This window comes from Pieris napi, chromosome 19 (assembly GCF_905475465.1).
Source record: "Pieris napi chromosome 19, ilPieNapi1.2, whole genome shotgun sequence".
In the NCBI taxonomy this organism is placed as follows: Eukaryota; Metazoa; Arthropoda; class Insecta; order Lepidoptera; family Pieridae; genus Pieris; species Pieris napi.
Genome location: NC_062252.1, coordinates 762,314 through 772,432, shown reverse-complemented (window position 1 = coordinate 772,432; position 10,119 = coordinate 762,314). Strand labels below are relative to the sequence as shown.

At 33.7% G+C, this 10,119-nt stretch overlaps 1 protein-coding gene across 2 annotated transcripts in view; it reads left to right on the top strand.

Annotated features, from left to right (window-relative positions):
- The first annotated feature begins 4,117 nt into the window (after nucleotides 1–4,117).
- Nucleotides 4,118–10,119, top strand: part of LOC125059059 (transcriptional activator cubitus interruptus) — a 98,289-nt gene continuing 92,287 nt past the window's right edge. For both annotated transcript variants that reach the window (XM_047663251.1, XM_047663250.1), the window contains exon 1: nucleotides 4,118–4,349. The gene's annotated coding sequence lies outside the window, so the exon portion shown is untranslated. The remainder of the gene's footprint in view (nucleotides 4,350–10,119) is intronic.

Genomic DNA, 10,119 nt, shown 5'->3' with positions numbered 1-10,119 from the left:
TTACCAAAGGCGCCACCATGAAAAACAAATATCATTTGCAGACGCAAAAGGAAGTCTCCTATTCTGACAGATACACCTGAAGCTGGAATATGAAGAAAAGATGAAGAAAAAGCAAAAAAATATGATAAAGAAAAGCGAAAAGTTAAAAAATCTGCGAAAAATAAAGATTGAAGGTGTCACATTTTTGTTTTTTTTTGTTGTTACTACTTGCCCCAAGAGATGTTACAACTAGCCCCAACCACGGGGTAAGTTGTAACACTTCCCTTTTTTCAAAAAAATCATAATTGTGAGATAGTTACTTGTAGATTTGATACTATTTCAATTCGACTTCATAGATTAATAGTTAGAGTATCGATAAAAATTTATTTGGTACTATTTTAGCCAATACACTTCATGATATTCAATGTTTTGTTAAAATTGTTACAACTAGCCCCTCGCTCCCCTACTTTTAAATAGTCATATGGTATCGCGGACTTCTTTCATATTGAAATCTGCTATCTGTAGTATAGTATTTAGTATCATTTAGGAATCTTCATTCGTCTTTTTCCGCCTTGGGTTATATCATAATTTCATACAGAAAACTTTTTGAAATACTCTAAAAAAATACAAATTTTTTCTGTCACTTTTATATGGATCTGAAATTTACGTATTCCCTGTGCAGTCCGCACTTTCGTTTGTTATTTTTGGTTTGACACCAACACAAGCAAAAAATTGGTTAAGCTGTAGGGTGCCTTTAGTACCTCGTCATGGCTGCAAAATAAAACCAATGATAGTAGGAAAAAAGTTTTTGAGTTTGTTCATTGGAAAAAGCATTAATTTCGTTGTATTTAGATTAAAATTTAAATGCATGAATGCAGAGAGCAGTGTTGGTCTAGTTGTGGTGGTCTGAGGTCGTGGATTCGATCCCTGACTGTGCACCAATGAACTTTCTATGTCTTTAAAACTCGCTCCAACGGTGAAGTGTCAGGCACAGAAGGCTGATCACCTACTTGCCTATTAAGAATTTATCACGGAACGTAAATCTCAGGCTCATAGTAGGAGCCACAGGTTTTTAAAAATATTGTGAGGTTTCTACTCCGTAGAAGGAATAGTTTAGAAAAGTTATGTTTAAATTTTTTACTATTAGAGAAAAATTGCCCACTTTTGTGTCACTCATGGTCGAAAAGGTAAAAATCAAAATCATGAAAGATTCGAATCTCTGTATCAAAATCCACGCTTAATAAATTGCAACATAAAACCACAAACGATTATATTCTAAGAAAATAGTAAAAAATTCAAATCCGTTTCAAATTAATTAGTTTGAGGTCAAAAATCTCACGTTTAGGTGTTCGGTTGACTCATAAGTTACATCATTATAAATTCACAAATGTCTCAATTAAAGATTGGTCCGGTATAATAACTCAGAAAAAATAAGCCCGCAACCCTGCCTGGTCCACGACTTTTTGTTTCATTCTAACAATCGAGCTCAAATAGTCTGTCTCTTTTTTGCCGCAGACGAACTTGTAAATTGTGCTTTTTACGATCTTCCCGGTTTTGAAGGACTTATCCAGGCACCCTGCGAGGGAATTGACGCTCTATGCAAATAATAATAAAGTAAAAAGTCACATGAGATCAATTTTAACTTAGTACGCTTTGTTGTTGTTAAATGTGATCAAGTTATCTCACTCGGACAAAACAAAATACAGCACAAGTCCTTTGAGCTTTCGAGTTTAGTCTCGCGATTGCTTTTTGTAGCTCCGTCCCTTTTCTTGGAGCATTTCATTCGTAAAGTAAACCTGTTATTCTGAAATCTTCTCAATACAGCCTATTTTCAGGGACTTTCGACTTTATGACTATCGCACAGAGTGGAAATTCTTGTCTAATAATAAAAGTTGCTCAGAATGTTTACGTTAAGATGTTATTGTCACGTTCTATCGATGCCGTGGATTTTCTCTTTTTGTTAACTGCATTAAGACATACTGACATTGCTCTGTACCTTAGTTTTCGTATCATGCATGATTCATTAGGCATCCTTTGCAAGTGACTGTTGTCACACGAAATGTTGACGGTGACAGCACGATTCGTACATCTTTTTGCTGGTTATTTCCTTTTATGGTGTCATAAGGCACACTTCCACCTTGTAGCAGCAGTCCTTTTTATTACCACTACCTATTTGAGTAATCAAAATCTTAACAACCCGAAACCAGTTCTATCAAATTCCATTTTTTATTACCAAGTCTATAGAAGGATTTGCCGATCGCTTATTAACAATGATTTATATATCACTTTTGGGAAGGCATGACTTTTTGTGTTGGACGATAATTGCTGCTGTTTCGATATAGCATCTAGTTAGCTCTGAATTACAATATAATTATTGTTATCCAAATTAGGTCATGTATTATTTTATATTTATATAATTATAATCGGACACACATAGTGTCAAATAATTATAGGATATTCACTAGTATTATAGAAAATTAAGTCAACATAATATTACTTATCAGCCATAATTATTGTATATGCTAGATTGTAGTTCATGTAAAGTATATTTTTGTATATTTAGTAATTCATGTATAGAAGTTTTAGTAACAATTATTTTTATTTTTTATTTACTATATACTTGTTATTTTTTATTTAAACAAGACTTCTTTACTTACACTGTACATTTTTACTATTATTATTCTTTCTTCAGATTCACATTTTTTTTCTTTTGCGTCTGAGGTGCAAACTTACTGTTGTGGTCTCTGGAAGAATGACCAGCGCAGTGGAACAGTCTGCTTCTCAGTATAATGCTAAGCCAGGGCCAGTTACAACCACAACGCACACACATTACATTCTTAAAATGTACCTTATTACTTTTTTTGCTTTCCAAAGTTTTTTTTTATTTTTATTTTTATTAATATTTTGTGTGTTTAGGTAGATAGTAATGATTATTTTTCCGACCCAAATATCGGCCAATAGAATTGCACCATTCGACGTCACGTGGTACAACCTACATGGTATTATACTGATAATTTTTTGTGAAAATTTTCTCTGGTCGTTGCTTCAAGAAAAGTATTAAGTAGTTGTTTTATTCATTATGAAATTCTTATTTGTTAACTGTACATTTCGTCTCATGGTGCAATTCTATTGGCCGACATTTGGGTCGGAAAAATAATCCCCCGAATACCACACGAGCTTCAAAATTATCGGGCATCGGCAATTTTGAAGCTCTTGTGGTATTATAAGTGAATATTGTCTATGTCTAAAGTCGCACTGTCTTTAGTGAACTTTATTGTAGGGAAAAAATATCATTATATTACTCCTACATTTAAAATTCAATTTGCATCATTTAACAACTCTTGGTTTTTTTGGACTCGTAGACAGGAGCAATGGGAACTAGTTCATTTAAATGTATGAATAAGAAATTTTTGTAGTTTCCCAGAAAATTGGTCTTGCTTGAGTCGTCAGCAGTGTCACCGTTGAGTAAACGTTAGCATAGTAGTCACCACAACAAACACGGCCCGTGATGAGTATTTACAGACCACTTAACAAATAGATAATTATATAGTCCGTTCCTAGATTTACTTATTTTACTTGTGTGCAGCAACATTTTATTTGTATTATTTTTAAACCAGGCAACTTTGTGTGCTTATCGATTTTATTTCAGATTGAATGTCCTGTTTCGGGTATCTATGCTTTTAATGTCTTAATTATGATAAATCTAAAATTGTATGCAAATTTGACATTTAAATAAATGATATTTTTAATTTACAATTCCGCCCACCCATCTGGGCTACACTTATCCATCGAAGTGGAATCATTAAAGCATTTTATCGCATGCAAATCCATGAATTATCATTGTTTATGTTAGTGCATCAGTCAGCATAGCGCTAAGAAATGCGATTAAGACATTATCTGGTTACTATCCGTGCGAGTGAGACGCAGCACAAATACGCCCGCATATAATTTGTACGAAAATAACTCCGCGTGTGAGTGGGATGGCGTTATTGAAATGTCATAGTCGCCGGCGCATAATGAGAAAACCTCTGTCCCTTTCCCTCTTGACGTCTTACAATCGTTTATTGTCATGTTACTGTCTCGTTTTGTCCGAGATTAAGATGAAATCGGCGAGCTGGGTCCGTGTCCTCCCGCTAGCGGCTAATAACACACGGCTTGCGGCCGGCGTAGGACGTGCGACACGCCATTTTTTCCCCGAAACTTTTTTAAAAACAAACGTTTGTTAACGTGATCTGTGTCTTTTGGATAGTGACCAGTGATGGATGATTGAATTTTATGTGAAGTTAATTGACAATAATTAGTGTGTGTGTTGTGTTAATTGCGAATGGATTGCTAGCGCTGCATTTAGTTAGTGATATAATTAATTACAAGTAAGTCCTTATTTGAATTGCAGTGTATAAATTTAGAATTTACATTTTCAGGATTCCAGGCTCTTTCATACTGATTTTTTTAGGAAAGTTCGGTTTAATTTTAAATAGTACTTTTAAGTATCCTAAGTTAAATTTAAATTATAAATATTAATTCAATTTTGAATAGTTTCTAACGGTTTTTTAAACCTCTTTTCAGTAAAGTGTTACCGTCCAGTGACACTTTAAGTCTTTTCTTTTCTACATGTGGCCCAAAGTATTTTGTACCTGCCTCAGTCCGGAGAAGGGATTACTTTTTGTAAGTTTAAAAACAAAGAGTCCCAGACGACACAGGGTGCCCCGACCGTGTTGTAGTGTAGTCACGTTTTCTGTCATTCCCAAGAAATGCCGGGTTTTTTTATTTATCACCTAACTCGACGGTTTTGCATTTTTATTAGGCGGGGTTTATATTTAGATTTAATGCGGTCTATTCATTTTATTAACGGATGTCAAGAGGTGCAAAGTGAATTATAAAGTAGTTGAACGTTCAAGCTAAAATCACTTTAGTTCTTTAAGCGCTGGTTATAGCATCAAGCATGGTGATACGTAGACGAGAACTAAATTAACGAAATCTTCAATTAAATAAGTTTTACTAAACTTTACACTTATATATTATATAAGACTTGGAATCGGCAGTCTAACATATTATTTTATTTGTTTGCACTGAGTTAGAAACTTATTTTATAAGACTTAGAAATAGATAGCTTATCAACCAATTTTAGCATTTATATCGTTGATTAAAATCTATTACTTAAAAGTAACCAATAAAACAAAATCTAAATGAAGCAGCCATATTTTTCCACAGAAAAATTGCGACGCAATTATAAGCGATATTTAAATTAAGAACACAACATAAACAAATTTAAAAATCTCTGAAGAATTATTTTTTTGAAAGTGACCTTTGGGGAATTGTTCAGGCAACATTGTAAGTTTGACAATGAGTTCGCATATCACGACCGTAACCGTCATGATCACGAACCATCGAGAAATTATTTGTTTATGATATACCTACTCTATGACCTTTGGTTCGAAAGTCTGATATACATTTGAATCGCATATCGCGTAGTGGTCACACTAATTTTGAGCACTAAACAGCTGAAATTCAATCAAAAATTCGGAGGAAAACGTTTCACATTTCAAATATTTATTTAGAAAAATCCACCGTTTGTTGTATGGTAGTAGCTCCTGGTATATATTTCTCAGTTTCCATGCGCATCGATGGTTTCTACTAAAAGTAAGAAAAACCCCTATTTCCTACATGCGCGATTACGCTAAATAAATGCTACTGAGTCTTTTTAATTAATAAAATACAAATCCTAATAGAAACTATAGTAAATATATACTATATCAAAAGTGCGTTGTCCGTCGGAAATATTTTATCAATTAAAGTTATTTTTGTTATTAATCTACTAACGATTTGCAAAAATAATTCTTTTAATTACTTTGAAATCTACAAACTCGAATTATCTTTTGTGTTTTAGTATGTGTGCCTAATTCTTCATTGCTCTATGGATAGGGCTGTCTCAATACGTATAATAATAATATTATTAGAAATAATAATTCCTAAGAAGGATTGGATGGAAGCAAATCGCTTAACGCAAGGATGTTTTGTTAGCAATAAACTCAAAAAGACTTGACCGATTTATATATTCTTTCACAATTTGATGGCTACATAATCCTTGAGTATCTAATAATATTTATTTCCAAAATATTTGGATAAATGAATGTACGGATGTGCAAAGCCGGGCCAGGACAGCAACGACTGTTATTAATATTGCTATATCTATAGTTTGTCACATTTAATAGACTTTTACGCAAGTAGATGATCAATGTTTTCTTTGTTCATACACCGTCGACTTTTGGAACTAAGGCATAAATTTCCTCACGATATTTTCCGAGCGAGGGTTTAATGCACATAGAAAGTTCATTAGAATGCATCCGGGGATCGAACCTACGACCACTAGGCCAACACTTAACTTACATATCATAATTTTTACCAATTTAAATACATACATAATTTCGTGCGTTAAAAAGAGCACCAAAAAGAAATAATGTCTAAATACAAGACCATTTTTGCTGTTGGCAACCCTATCCACCGCTCGGTCGATGACTGACTCGATTGAAGATCAATCAAGTTGATTAAGCAATTATCAAAACTATACGTTTCTATCGACATGTACCCAGCAAGGGTCTTTTGATTCGAGCCTCATTTTAATATTTTGATCCATCATTATTTCCTATATGATCAAGGTTTTGAATTTAATATGATTTTAAAGGACTTAAGAAATAAAAAAGCGGTCAACTAGAAAGTTATATGTATTTATGAAGTAGTTTAGGTTTCAAAATTTATGTTTTGATATTATAAAACGTTATAAACTAGCCCCGTCTCACCTCCGGAGAAGCACAAATCAGAAAATATAAGAGCTTTATCTCCAAATTTGATATTGTTCCCTTTGGAGAAGAGACTATTTAAAGATTTAAGTTGGCTGGTAGATAGTACCGGTAAACGCAGAGCTGGTGCTTTCCTCAACGAATAAGTATCGCAATACAGCGAGGAAATGCTGCCATCATTAAAGTTGCCACAGGGATTTTTAAATTTGTTTTAATTTTCTATTTGTCCATGTAGGTGAAGAATATTGTAAATACTGTATGTTTGTGTGTTTGAAATACATACTAAGATATACATAATAATAATAATTAAGCCTCATTTATTTCTTGAAAAATTTACAAAATAAAATTTATAAAAAGTTACAAAATATACACACACACAAAATACATACAAATATATACACGCTTCATGCATAGAGAGCAGAATCTCCACGCATATACTAAGATATACATAAACTAAAATATACATAAAATACTTTATCAATAAAGCCATTACTCAAATGAACTTGGTAACTATACCATCAACTTAATTTATAATTTCGTAACCATTTCCAAAGTGTAATACACAAATAGTTGTCCCGAAAACAGCATTATTTATTATATTGATTGATAGTTGCGTCGTCCAGTGATCGTGTATCATACATACAGTACTATCTATCACGGACAGGAATGTTTTCACCACATCATTAGTTATACCGAAAGCTGGTCTAGAACAAAAGCTTTCTTCAGCAGTAGAAATCAACTTTGTTTTCACCAATACCTTTACAGTACGAAATCCGTAATTTGTCCATAATTTTTTTTTGTCTTCATATAATATCGTCGTCCCCGTGGCAGTATTTTTTTATAGGGGCAAACGGGCAGGAGACTTACCTGATGTTAAGTGATACCGCCGCCCATGGACACATAATGCCAGAGGGCTCGCGAGTGCTTTGCCGGCCTTTTAAGAATTGGTACGCTTATTTAAAGGACCCAGTGTGCTGTCCTTTATACATACATATTTAGAAGAAGTTAAATTATGTAATTATTAAATACCGTGTCTGTTCCTGGTGAAACAAAACTTGTTAAAGGATTGTAGGAAAACCTTAATTTTAAAGAATCTAATAACATTAAAAAAAAATGACCGAGACAATAAAAAAAACTAGGTAAGTGGTGGTTGAATGGAGTCGTTAATCGATTCAATTGTCACTATTTATATGAATTTATAGCATTGCCGATATTTTAAATAGAAAATGGAAACTCTGGTGTATTCAAGAATGTTTTTCAAGTCAAAATCAAAGATAGTCTTGCGCTATCATGCATCTTAAAGAAGATTTTGACAGGTGTTTTATTCAAGTTGAGCGTAGTCCATGGTTAACTAAATTAACGAATTGGTGATAACTCCAAAGAATTTCGTTTGACGTTTTATTGAAGGGTTAATTTAGAAAGATGCCGTGGGAATGAATGTTAGCGTATTTTTATTCATTATCAAGCTTAAAATAAAAATTTAGTAATAATAGTTTGTTTATGGTTAATATTATATTTAATTATTCTTCTAATATACAGTATTCAAAATTTGCTTAACCTACATAGTAATAATAAAAATAAACAAAAAGAAAATTAAAACAAATTTAAAAAATTTGGTCTCTGTGACAGTGTGCCTTAAAGGCAGCATTTCCTCGCTGTATTGCGATACTTATTCGTTAAGTGAGGAAAGCACCAGCTCTGGCATCAACGGAACTGTCTACCAGGCGCCAACTTAAATCTTTAATAAGCGCCTGTTTCTTGAACCCCATGGAAGTCTCTACACCAAGGGGAACAAGATCGAAGTTGAAGGAAAGACTTTTATATTTATATTAGCCGTTTATTATTTTCCGCTCTGCGGCCGCCCCAGCTTTTTTGCTAGTCCGAGGGAGGTGAGACGAGGCAAATGTATGTTATACTTAATTTTGTAAAGTTAATAATGTTGGGTGAGGCAGAGAAAGAATGAGAGTAGAATTAATGCCGTGAAAATAAGAGCGTTAAGAAATATGCGTGGTAGGATAAGTAATAGAGATACGTGAGTAGTGAGAGTTAAAAGAGGAGAAGACAAGGATACGAAAGGAAATGCTTAGGTGGTTTGACCATGTAGAACGGATAGATGAGAGCGATAGAGAAATAGGATATACAAGGAAACCGTAGATGATAAAGTCAGGTTAGGTAGGCCTTGTCTTACATACCTGGAACAATCCAGGAGGTACTAGAGAAGGACAACACACACACACATGGTGAATGTCATGAAAGTAGATGAAGCGCTCTCGCTTCCTCTCTAGGAATGTCAGAACCGTAGAAAGTGAAGATCCGTGGTTTCTGCCTAGCCCTTCGGGAATAAGGTGTAATATAAATAAATATATTACACAAACAACTAATCATAAACATTCATTTCGTTAACTCGTTACTAACTAATCGAAATTAATTTAAACTATAAAAATTTCATTAAAAGTAAAACGTGTTTAAAAAAAACACGAAATCTCCATTAAATTTCAAAATTTTCAAACTCAATCGAAATTGCGTCAAACCATGACATTGCCAGAAAATACGGAACAAAATATTTGTACAGTCAGCAACGCAATAAACACACAGGAGCGTGACGGATTCCTCTATAAAAAAGCAAGACAGAGTCATCCTAGGGTAGAACTAATTGACCGGTCGTATAAAAAAGTTATTCGGTTGATTGGATAGAAAAAGTCGTGAATGTATTGGTTTTTTATTGTCAACATTAAATAACTATTTATTTACAATTATATTGAATACTTATATATACAAAGAGAGCCGCTTATAAAACTATGAACAGCCTGCATGAAATGTAAAATTAAAAATAAATCAGTGACGCTACAACCTTAGGTCTGGACCTCAGATTTCTGTATCTGTTTCATGATCTGTCAATCTTATAGGCAAGTGGGTGATCAGCCTCCTGTGCCTAAAACACGCCACTTTTTAGGTCTAAGGCAAGCCGGTTCACGATGTTTTTCCTTCACCGTTCGAGCGAATGTTAAATACGCACATAGAAAGAATGTCAATGGGTGCACAGCCGTGAATCGAACCTACGACCTCAGGGATGTGAGTCGCACGCTAAAGCGTGAAAAATAGCGGGAGAAATATATCAAAGTTATTATAATGTTATAATTTTGGTATAGAAAACTTGAGTATTGAAAGCCCAAATGTATATAGAAATATACAATATTTAGGTATAATTTCGACATATATCCGACAATATCAGCGCAAAATTAACATGGTTTTGAAACCTATTTAGTAAGAAATAGGCCCCAACTTTTCTCTATCACCAAGTACTACTCAATAAGCTTCCAATTGATACAGAACTTTGAGCTTT